Here is a 12143-nt window from a genome sequence, read left to right as displayed (position 1 = left end):
CCTGACTTTTGTGCAGGCTTTTTTTTTGGGGGGGGGGGGGGGGGCTCTTTGTCCCTCTTTGTGCCCTGTGACTGATTGACGACCAGTTCAGTGTGTAGTCTGCCTTCTGCCCAAAGTCAGCTGGGATAGGCCCCAGCTACTCCCTGCGATCCTGTTCATGATAAGCGGTGTTGAAAATGGATGCATGTACTGGAAGTGCGAGAATGTGTAGAAAGAAAATGACTTGACAGCGATCCCGACCTTTTTCTGCATCATCTTAAGACATTTACCGAGGCTCCTCGCTGACTGTCGAATCGAGCTGGCGAGCAGCTGCTGGGCAACACTTTCGACTGCATCTAAGGGCATGACAGAAAGCACCAACAGGGGAGTTTGTGAGCGAACAGTTGTTAGTTTGGTTCAGAAAAACATCAGTTGGGAGGTTGCAATGAGGAATTAGTGGAGCTTCTTAAAGAAAGCGAAAAAAAAAAAAGATCCAATGATGATGGTCCACACTTTGGCCCTTATGAAACGTCACTTGTGATTTTTCATTCCTCCGAATGTGAGAATTTATTTCCACATGGGTGACGGAGATGAAACGATTTATTCAATGATGTCAGGTGCAATGATGAAGGATCAGTGACCTCAATCAGTGCTCTCATCAGCTTTGAAGACTGAGGCTGAAGACCAGATATGCTTAATATAAATATACATAATGCATAAGCTGTGTGCTCACTCTTCTATTTATCGGGTATGTGGGGGCACGCAACTCTCTCTGAATAGTCTTCCGGCTCCTACATTGAGAATAGCGGGACAATCTTCAACACAATGGAGGAGAGAGGATAATGAGCACTTTGTGACTCGCCTCCATCTTTGTCACCATCAATCCACCGGCTAATAAGTCTCCTTCAACCGCCTTCCGGGCGTTTCTTTCTACAGACAATAAAGTAGCGTTTTTGTTGAAGCACAGCTCCACTTGGTCTCCACAGTTCAGCTTGCGCCACATCCCAAACCCAATTACCAAGTGATTTTACTCTGGCTAAATGAAGCGAGCACAAGGAGAAGCGACCTCCATATCTGCTGGTACCAGCACATTTGACACCCCAATGCATCTTTCACACCCTCTTTCTTCCTAATTCACACTAACCGCTTCGGGAGCCAGTGTGGAAAAATGATCAACGCAAACTGCGAAATAAAATTAGATATGTACGAAAAGACTGGACACCAGAATTTTTTAAAACTTTTGTTAACATTCGCTGATGTCTGCATTTCATTGTGGTTTCCCTTGATTTATTTTCACATTTCAAGGACATTCTACTCCTGGATCGGAGGTGGCACTCAGCATGACGACCCATGTTTCTCTTGACAAAAGAGTGGTTAATAGGATTTGTTGTTAGGCAACAACATAGGTAAGGAGGCACCCCAGCGGTAAAACAAGAAAGCACTGCCAGTTTGCCGTCGTCTCAGGTGTTAAAAAGAGTTGTCAGGGGGCTCATTTTTACAACAGAGGACACCGTCATGAATTCCAATTAAGTGAAACAGCTAAAAGTCTCCACGGAGACCTCCCTCGTAAAAGAGCGCAGCAGCTCTCATGACAATATTTCGAATGAAAACTGAAGTAGAGTCACTCCGGGAACAACAACTGTATTTTAACCGTCACACCTGATGGCGTTTTCTTGGGAAAGTGTGGGGAAACCGCATGGCCGTGGCCCATAAACAAGCCAAATTAACAATTAAACAACGGCGGTAAAGATTAATCGCCTGGTTTGTTTTTGATGGACGGGAGATTACACAGACCTTATCGCAAAGTCATTACCCAAAGCCTGCCGGCCCGGGTGATTAATCATCCTGTTGGCCGCGCTAGGACAATCAAATTGATCGTCTGGCTCTGGACGGGCATCCCATAATCCACTAGGTGTCAGCGTCCCATCATCTTCTCATCACGCTGCGCTCGCTTGTGTTTTTTTTTTTTTATAGGGTGTCGCCGGTCCGGATAAAGGATGGATTTGACCAGCCGAAGACTTTTCGACTTGCTACTCACCTTGGCATCCTGCGTGTCTGTACAGCCACGGTGACATTGAGCTCATCTACTTTGAGGTCACTTAATCGAACAGGAGCTGCAGCTTTCTTTTGGCTACCATTCATGTACACGGATGTCCTGCTATTGATTGTAAAAGTTTTCCACGACAAGTGCCAGGTACTCTTTCTGGAATGTAGGTCAAAGGTTATGTTTGGATACACAGCGGTTTTCAATCGCTTCGGTTCCAGTGTGGGAACGTTGCAACAAAACCACACAGGCAAAACGTAACAACACTGCGCTCTCTCTGAGACATATTTTTTTCACCATCTCATAAAAATATTTATGTGTTGCTCTCCGAGGGCCACCATCATGACAAACTTTGAAATACCGTGGCGTTGGATGCCAGGTGTTCATCGAAACCGAGACAGGGTCATTACTCCTACGTAGATTTAATATTCTCACGCTCGTTGAATATTAACACTGCATTTTAAATAGTAGTGGTTAAATAATGGTTTAATTAAACTTGAATTGAAATTGCATCGCAAATGTTTGAAAACAAATAATTCAAAAATATCAAGTGATTAAAAGTTAAATCCAACTCATTTATGCGATACACAAAAAAAACACTAAATGGACTGGATAAATAAAAATTTTAAAAAGCCACGGTAACATTATGAAGAGTTTGAAAATTAACACTGCTATTCACTGTGGGAAAATAAAAATCTGTACTTTTATCATGATTCAATAGAAAACAAATTGTAGTCGTGAAATTAAAAACTGGACCGTCACCAATGTGAAAATAAACGCGAATGCAACTGTGAACCCGTGCAGGTCTTGGCAACCACACATACACGCTTACTGGGAAATACACTTATTTTAAATTTAATTTGACTCGCTAGGTCTGCGGCGCATGAAAATATGAAAAACATCTTTTTTTTTTCCAGCTCAGACAAGAATAGTCAACAAACAACGGTGCCATGTTTCCATGCGCCGTGGTGTAACATCCCCCGTGTCACGCAGCGCCATCAGTGTGACTCCTGCTGTCAAAACAAACAGTGCAGAAGCATGTTCACTATGTGCAGTCTTAATCCACAATACAACACCGCCCGCCGCCAACCCACAGGACAAGTTCGAACTGGCACGGCTTGAGAAGCAAAATTAAAGTCAAGACGGGAAGAGCCCGAAAACAACCCCGTGCTGCCTCATCATACTGCAACACGAACCTTCAGCATTTTCGCCCTCACAAAGGAGAAGGGGCATGCGGAGTAGTGCCCCACCAGAACCAGCAGATGGCACTGTGGGTAAAAACAGCGGTGACGAATGTGCTTAGCAAATGTAGTACTTTACGGAGGATGTGATAAAGCGGTTCAAACAATTACTTTTTTTTTTAAGTATTGTGGCGTCATGTGGTAATAGTACTTGATACCCAGCCTTACACAATTGTTAAATTCCGGGCAATGCTGTGACGAGGTTAACTCGGTGAGGTAGTCGTTTTGAGACGAAAAAGTCACCCTCACTCATCGACTGACTCACAGGGTGAAATGAGCTCAGCTCCACTCACAGTAACACACTTGAGCTCACATGGTTAAGTTAATGATCAACCATGTGACTGTCAAGAGGATCTTTCGGTCAACTGCCGGGTTTTGTTTAATCTGTCTGGTTATTTGGAAAGAGGAAATCATTGTATAAGGCTTACGATTCCACATTAGTGGCCTTGGCAGGCGGCCACGGTTCCTGTGAAATTCATTTAAAAAAAAATAGAAATAAAACTCCACCATGATCAAGTAGAAGATAACGGAAATCACATAAATTAGGTCAGGGACTTTTTTTGCCTTCTTCTGAGTAAAGAAAATGAAGTAAAGGTTATTGGTTAAAATGTTTGATCGTTTCTGGATAATTTGGGGCTGCTGAGTCCAAAAATGACAATCAGTTTCTTCGAATTGGATCTCGTATTTGATATGTTGATATTTCCGACGCTGAATTGACATCACCTGTTTTTATATTTTGTTCACGACCTCATTTTATTTTTCAGAATTTTGCCTTGATTTGCACACTAAGCGTGATTTGCATATCGAGGCTCTCGGCGATAACGATCGCTGTCTTTCAGGGTATTGCATCAAAAATGAACGAATAATGGATTGACATGCTTGAAAAGACAGATACAGCCTCATCAAAGTTGTAGCGTAAAAGAGAATAATCGGCGCCCTGTTTTTCCCTCGCATTGAAGTGCTCGGGCTGGTCCGTCGACATCTCACGCACAACCGAAAAACTCCTATTAATGGAAAAACACCTGCTGGATCTTCCTTATCCGTACCGTTCTCCGGAATTGGGCGGAGTGGCTGCTTAGCTAACAGGAATGAGCAGGAATGCTCAAAGATGGGTAAATGGACAAAAAATACACTCTGAGGGGTTGAGGAATTAGCATTTTAACATGGATAAACGCTCCCCAAATTTGGTCTTGCATGATACAGGTGGATGTGGAGGATATGGGATTAAATGCTCAAACAGCTGTCATTAGTATTGACAGTCATGGCGGTAGAAGTAAGATACAGGATTAGTAACGGTTGGAGTCTTTTTGGTCATCGTCGAAGTCGTCGCAGTAGTGGTCTCTCGCTTTCTCTCTTCGTCTATCCGTCTATCGAGTCAGTCTGTGACCTGCTAAAGCTAATGCTAAAGCCACATGCCTGCGCTAGCACACCCTTGAAGCTGACAAATGGCGACAGCCCCTGACATGTGATAGCGCAAAAACACAAAGTGCAAATGACGTCCATGTGAACGCGAGACACAAAAAGACGCGCGCGCGTGCGCGCAGATTAAAAAATGGAAGTGTCGCCCCTGCCGATATGCGATCCACTCGCGCTCGGCTGACGATGACCTCACGCCGGAGGAGCTTGGGTTTCTCACATCGGACGCCAGGACAAATGGCATCCGTCCCTGTTCATTGAGCTCCACTTCTCGGCCGTTTGCGGACAATTATTCAACCGCGCGAGGGAAAAGAAAAGATGCTCTATCGGATGTCTGTAATTCAATCGCGCGTGGCTGCATCTGCCTCGCAAAAAAAATTAGATGAGGCTTTTTGGGCGCAGTGTCGCGCGGACTTGGTGGACCACCTTCTGGCTAAGACACAAGAAGCAAAACGCAGACCGTCCAATCACAGGAGCGGATCTATGTCTGTCTATTCATCCATCCATCCAGCCAACCATCCAACCCACAATGTCTAATTCACAGCAAAAGATTTAATCGACTTTTGGAGAGATCTGAAGTCTCTCACAAGAATAAAAACAAAATAAGAACATTCATGGTCTGGGATGTTGAAAGGTGGCTGAACTAGGCTTTATCGAGTTCACCACATGTTTGATGGTGTTTGGGCCCGAGTTCAGGCCATCCAAGCAAGCTTCCATGGAACTTCCCCTGGAACCAAACAAGACCTGAAAGCGCGCGGTAGAATTGTCCAAAAAGTCTTGGCCGGAGAAAGAATTCACATTCAGGGTGACCTCGTCGAACTGCTGATTGATGAGATGAATGCGTCTCGATACTTTTTGAGTACGCCTTTCCGTTTCCTCATCGGGCAGTTGAATTCCGATAAAAGCGCTCTTCCGACACTTGGCCATCTTTGTGAGAAGCCGCAGTGACCGTAAAAAGCCACAAAAAGCCCTCACACCTGATCAGTCCCCCATGACACAGCAGCTCGAACACACCTTGAGATAAGGCGGTGATAGCACCGTCGTTTACTGGAAAGCCTTTGTCTAAGAAAGGGTGTGTCAAAATCTTTTTTGTCACGGGCCAGTTGCAGAGACACAAAGAGATGATGGATGACTACTTTTCATATCAGAAGTAAAATAAAAAACATGTTCAACGATTAGATAGAGTTTTTTTTTTAATAAGGGAATTTAAAAAATGATTGGAATATGTCAATATTTACAAATACATGAAGACAAATTGCAATTTTGGAACACAGATTTTAGCAACACGAAGCCGACACGTGAGATTATGCTTTCATGAACCACATCAGGCCGCGTGGCCTCGTGTTTGCCACCTGTGCTCTTAAAAGTTCACGGTGACTCATCAACAAGTAAAATACTTGGGATGTTTGTTCTCTGCGCCTTTAGTGAAGTATTCAGACATTCTAATAAAAAAATAATGAAAATGTTTTTGATAAGGGGAACTGCAAACCATCAGATTTTTCTTCATGAAAACATTCCAAACATTCTAGTTCTAGTAGAACGGAGACAAACAGTTTACAACCACTGTAAATGACTCAGCAAACAGAGAAAATACTTTTCATAGAGGATAAAGAATACGCGCGAGTATGGCAAGTGTAATTCTCTTGGTTTTATGGTTGAAAATCACTTCAACTAAGGGTGACAACAAACAATTCAGCGTTTCATGAGCATGAGGATTATCAACAATTCTGCTCTGTACACAACCCAAACAGCTGGAGAGCCCCCATTTTGAGACTTCACTATACTTAACTTTTCGATGATTAACCCTTTCATGCACCCTGTAACCTAATCACGTGATAAGCTGTCCACTGTAGTAACCGCTGTCCCTGAAAGGGTTAAAATAAATCAATAAATAATTGGACGGACTACTGTGTGGTATTTGGCGGCAAACACACACTTTCAGAAATTTTTAGTAGTTTTCTAAATAAACCGGCCTCAACGTTTCTGTATATCAGATCGATTGCATTTCTACGTATTGCAGCTAAAGTGTATGCTGAGCAGTTTCAATTTGTACGATTGAAAGCGTTAAACGCTGCAGCTGCAAGTGTTTAGACTCCACTAACTGCCCATGAGCTCATGTAACGCACACGTCATGGAAAAACGTATTCCTTCCCACAGGAGAGTCATTTAAGCGGGACGTAGTGTCAAACTGGTTTTTAATGCTTTTTTTTTTTTTTTTTGAAAGGTGTGCTGTCAGCATGGCTGGCCGAAAAAAAAAATATTTAGGCAAATGAGCGTGCGACGGTGCCCACATTATTGGAAAAAGTGGTGGACATTGGATGGCACTTCTGAGCAAGGTTATCTCGATTAGCAGGAACGTGAGCTCAGATAAGAAGAGTTCACGTTTGTTGACGTTGAAAAATGACAGCAAAACAAAACAAAAACAAATAAACAACATCTGGATGTGTCATGGAGTTGATGACTGTGTCGAAAAGCAAAACAAACCCAAAAATATCTTGTCTTGCAGCAATTTCTTTTCCGGGAGATGCAGCAAATTCCACTGTGGCGTCACCAAAGTGTCATGAGGTGTGTGACGGACTTGTTGTGTCTTGAATGGTCAGTGATGAGTAGAGAAAAACTAAAATGATGAAAGTCACATTCGGGAGTCGTTGCGTGTTTTTCTTGTTTGTGCGGTGCGATGCGGTGCAACTGGTGCGTTTCAATCAATTTGAGTATCGTTTAAAAGTCGATATAGCGCAGTAGCGCAAATTAAAATGGGAAACTCCGTTCAGTCTATTCAAAAATCACAAAAGCACTCGTTTCAACCGCATTTTCAAAATAATTTTAATCTAGCATTTGTATTTCTGGAGCTGGTGATTTTTTACAGTAAGCTAACAACACAGAATGCAAAAAAATGTAAATGGTGACGATCGACTAACAACACCGATGTCCACGTTCTCCCTATTACGAGCTGCTACGAGAAATGTGAAGCGAAATATTTTTCCAATTTGTTATTTAAAAAGCAGGTGTTTTCTTCTACGTCATACATTCGATTGTGAACTTTAACAATCGCTTTACCCAATTCTAGACAATGAAGGGATGCAGAGTGACGTCTCAGTGACTAAACGTGATACCGGTAAACTAGTGGCAATATATCAATTTAGAGGAACACCACCATCATCATCATCCGTTTTCCTCTCGGGGGGGTGTCATCTGTCGTGTGACTTCCTATTCCCTCTTCTCAGTCGACCGAGAGGATGTTTTGTGTCGTTTTTAACCGCTGAATCACAATAATAATTTGGACTGACTGTTAAGTTAGAACATGAGCAGCTCTCAAATGTGCTGAGGTTGACAAGGTGTGAATGTCGTATGGACGGAGTACATCATCCACTTTTCAAGCTGGTGATGCCATTTTTGAAGCAATGCTCCCTGTTGAGGAGAACTGAAATGCAATTTGTACAAGGTGAAGGGGGGGGGGGGCTCTATTTATGTCCGCCTGCTTCAAATTTCGTTGCGCCCCCCCCCCCACCAGGGTTGGATACCTGGGGTCCCTTTATTATATTAAGTACAATACACTGTATGTGCAGGCTCAAAAGTCTATATAGGGTCGGTGTGGAACATCACTGGGTGTCCATAGATCAAATCGCTCAATGTGCAGTATGCAAGTCTCCAACGGGGTTTTTTTTTTCTCGATTATGCGATTTATAAGTCGGTTTTGAACGCATTGTATGGTGTGCGGCAGGTTTAAGACTACTACTCAACGTACTCGGGGACAGTGGTTACTACAGTGGACAGCTTATCATGTTATCGGGTTACAGGGTGCATGAAAGGATTAAAAGATATTTTTAAAAGGCTTTTTGGGGGGGGGGGGGGGGGGTACTTGGTGTGGGCGGCCCAGTAAGTCCAGTGGTTAGCGCGTCGACCTCACAGTGCAGAGGTACCAGGTTCTATTCCAGCTCCGGCCTCCCTATGTGGAGTTTGCATGTTCTCCCCAGGCCAGCGTGGGTTTTCTCTGGGTACTCTGCCTTCCTCCCGCATTCGAAAAACATGCATGGCAGGCTGATTGAACACTCTAAATTGTCCCTAGGTGTGAGTGTGAGTGCGGATGGTTGTTCGTCTCTGTGTGCCCTGCGATTGGCTGGCAACCGGTTCAGGGTGTCCCCCGCCTACTGCCCGAAGACGGCTGGGATAGGCTCCAGCACCCCCCGCGACCCTTGTGAGGATAAGCGGACCGGAAAATGGATGGATGTAAGGGTACTTGGTGTAAAAAGTTTGAGAACGTCTTGAAATCGTATATGCGCGGGAATATACCAAATTTTCCTCAAGTACTTGATCTCACTGTAGCTGTGCATAACCACTGCACATGCTGTATTTCACAAATGTTGCTTGGATTGAAGCAGTCCCGTGTTCATGTAATTCTATCCTGCCCGCATTGCTAGAAGGTTTCCTTTGATTAATGCATTTGACTGAAATAAAACCCGCTGACCCACACACGCACATGCGGAGTACCGATGAATGAAGGACTCATGATTACATTGGTAAGAATAGGTTGTTTGTGCTCCTCCCAGCATGCTATTTGAGCAGTAGTTGCTTTTAAAACCAAAGTGCGGGCTAACGTGGGTGGACAAACATTCTCCTCCTCAGGTCAGGAAATTCATCAAACCACCTCTCGTAACAGTGAAACGACCGGCGAAATATTGTGGCATCAAAATGAAGACAAGCCCAAGGACACATGGCCAAGCTTTTCTTCCACCTTCCAGCGGCTCCCAGCGCTGACTCACTCATCCCAAAGAGAGATCACAGACACCGTCCAGGTCTCACAATAAGATTTTATGAAACTTGCTAGAATCCATTTAACACAGCGACAGATTTGCTACATTCTTGCAAAGCACTACACCTGCCTGTATGGTTTTGAAGTCTATGCAATTACGGACTGTAGCGATTAGTAAACCTCCGGTTGTGTTGCAAATCTGCGTCGATGGATTTACAAGTTCCGACCGTCTGTGAGTCTGAGTCTGAATATCATTGAATGAGCTAGTTTTCCAAATGTGATTGGCTGAAAGCAGTGCGGGGGGTGGAGCCAGTGCAATCGAGGCCAAAGGGGAAAGCGAGGGACGTATCAATGACCGTCATCGATTAATCGAGATCGGTTATCATCAATATCGATGGCAAAAACCTGTAAATTTACTGCACTGGGATATGAGATGATGACTACAAGGTGAAAAATACGGTGCGGGCGCGCCGTGCCGTGAGTAATGTGTGAAGGGTTTCCTGACGTGCCACAAGCAAATGACTCACGTTTCTCAGAGTTCTCAGTCAGTTCCTTGAATTTTTTTTTTTTTTTTTACGAAAAGAGCATCACTAATGCCATGATTCTGTTTTTGTGTGTCTCCAACAGGTGGCAGAGGAGGGCCTTCCCTCCAACAGGCACACCTGCTGCACATCACCATTGCTTATACATAAGGACTGCCGAGCCTTGGTTGGATTATTGTTCATCTTCTTTGTTTAAACGTTTTGTTTTGTTTTCCGGTTTATGCCACGTAGTTTCTCGCCAGGTTTTTGCATTCTGGATGTATTTTTGTTGTGTAAATATCGTCTCGGTTTTGTATCTGTCGTGGTTTGTCTTATTTCTTGTCTTTTTTTAATTTTTTTTTACGACCAGCTATTTACGGTATAACTTTGCTTGCCTTTTGCAAGCGTTTTTGGTTTGACTCGTTTTTTTTCCTGTTTTTTTTTTAACCGGTGTCATTCGTTGTCCTTTGTTCGGTCTTGTGTATTTGTGTATAATAAACTTTCCAAACTATTCTGAGTCCATATTTTTAGAGTATGATTCTGTTCCGGAACCATTACAAGTACATGTGGGGCTGTTTTGGGGGTGGGGGGGCGGGATTATTGGGGGGAGGGGGTTACTCTCATTCAGTCACTTCTGGTTGCGAGACATGTTGAAAGACAGCATTTTTTCTGACGCCAATTCGCAATGTTTAATTTTTCCTGTTTCTTGACCGATGTCGACACCCGGGTGGTATGAAACTGCGACTATTTCCAGATAAAATGCAAGAGTGCAGGATGTGAGTCACGCGAGTAGCAGAGCGCTTTATTAAATCTATGAATGGCGCACTCGGCAGTGATCCTTATGTAGTTTATGACTCAACCTGCTGGAAATGGTCTTCAATAATCACCTGCACTCTACTTACGACTACAATTACACCTTCCATTTCTACCCTTTCATCATATTATTATGCAAATTCACAGGATTTTAATGGGAAAAAGAGCAAAACCGCATTAGAGCCAGTGGGTGCGATAGTTGGCACTGAATTACAAGAATAAAGTGGCGTTTGTAACAACAAAGTCTCATTATGTTCTTAATATGTTGTGTTTATATGTTCAATAATTTAATCAAAAATATATATATATCCCTGCAATTGGTGAAATAAATAACGAGCAAGCTAGCTTGTGAGCACAATACTGCTGCATCCTTGCTTGGTGACTGACCATGCAACAGGGATCAACGTCAAGTCTGTCATCCTTATCTCATCTTATCTTAAGCAGCGTTACATCCCAGAGTCCCCCGTCGTCCACCGCAGGAAGACAAGAGAGCACAAAGCGCACGAGCCCTTCGCTTCCCTCATGCAATTCATGAGGTGGAGGAGTGTTTCAGAGGAAAAGTGCGGCGCGCCGCTGATTCACAGATTCAGCAGAAGGGAGGCTTTGCTTCTCTGCTTCAATATACAAGTTGTTCCTCGCCCGGCTGTTTTTCTTCAAATATTGTTAAGCATACAAGCACATTTGCCCAAGTCATTTTTTTTCCCCAGTGGTAGTGTTGTAAAACAAGATCAAACACAATTCAACCAATAAGAAGTCCATTTCATTTTAGAACGCTGTATTTGTATTTGATCATTTATTTGTTTAGTTCAATGACCCCAAACGAGTCACTTGGTATATATTTCCTGGAATGATGACAATCACTTCCACTGTTATCTTACATCACGGATGAATTCAGACGAAGCGGCCGCATGACCACCAACCCTGGCGCTCTGTCAAGAACAACTCCGCCAAAGCCATACCTGTTCAACTTATTTTGCTAGCAAGTGTTGCTTGCAAGAACCTGCTCGTTACTGTGTTTCATAATTACAGGTTTGCCTGTTAGGCCCCCCATCTACGGTAAATCAGTAGCCACACCCGCACTACGCCCAGAGCAATAGTCTCTCCAAGTACCACCACCGTGACCAACACAAGAATGCAGTAGCATAGTAGGGCTATAAGTCTTTGGTACAAACAAGACAGATGTCTTTTTTGATTTTTTTCCTAAAAAGCATTTCATCGTTGTTAGGATAAAAAGCCAAATGTCCAAACTTAGAAATCTATTGGTCAGTCAACACGTGGGTCTGCTTTTTTTAAAATTGTACTTCCCAGCTGAAGAGTTGAAATAGATTGCTCTTTTTTTTTTAGACACTGTTTTGTTAAAAAAAAAATATTTAAAAAAT

General features: G+C 43.4%; 1 long non-coding RNA gene across 1 annotated transcript in view; it reads right to left on the bottom strand.

Annotated features, from left to right (window-relative positions):
* Positions 1–40: 40 nt before the first annotated feature.
* The window catches only part of LOC147192805 (uncharacterized), a 35718-nt gene continuing 23615 nt past the window's right edge, over positions 41–12143 (bottom strand). The window contains exons 2-3 of the long non-coding RNA XR_015103167.1: positions 241–335; positions 41–151 (exon numbers count right to left, since the gene is read on the bottom strand). This is a non-coding gene — a long non-coding RNA (uncharacterized LOC147192805). The remainder of the gene's footprint in view (positions 152–240; positions 336–12143) is intronic.

Source organism: Hippocampus guttulatus, chromosome 16 (assembly GCF_054856545.1).
Source record: "Hippocampus guttulatus isolate MCC_2025c chromosome 16, RoL_Hgut_1.0, whole genome shotgun sequence".
Taxonomy (NCBI): Eukaryota; Metazoa; Chordata; class Actinopteri; order Syngnathiformes; family Syngnathidae; genus Hippocampus; species Hippocampus guttulatus.
Note: the sequence above shows the minus strand (reverse complement) of the source record. Positions and strands in the feature narration are given on the sequence as shown.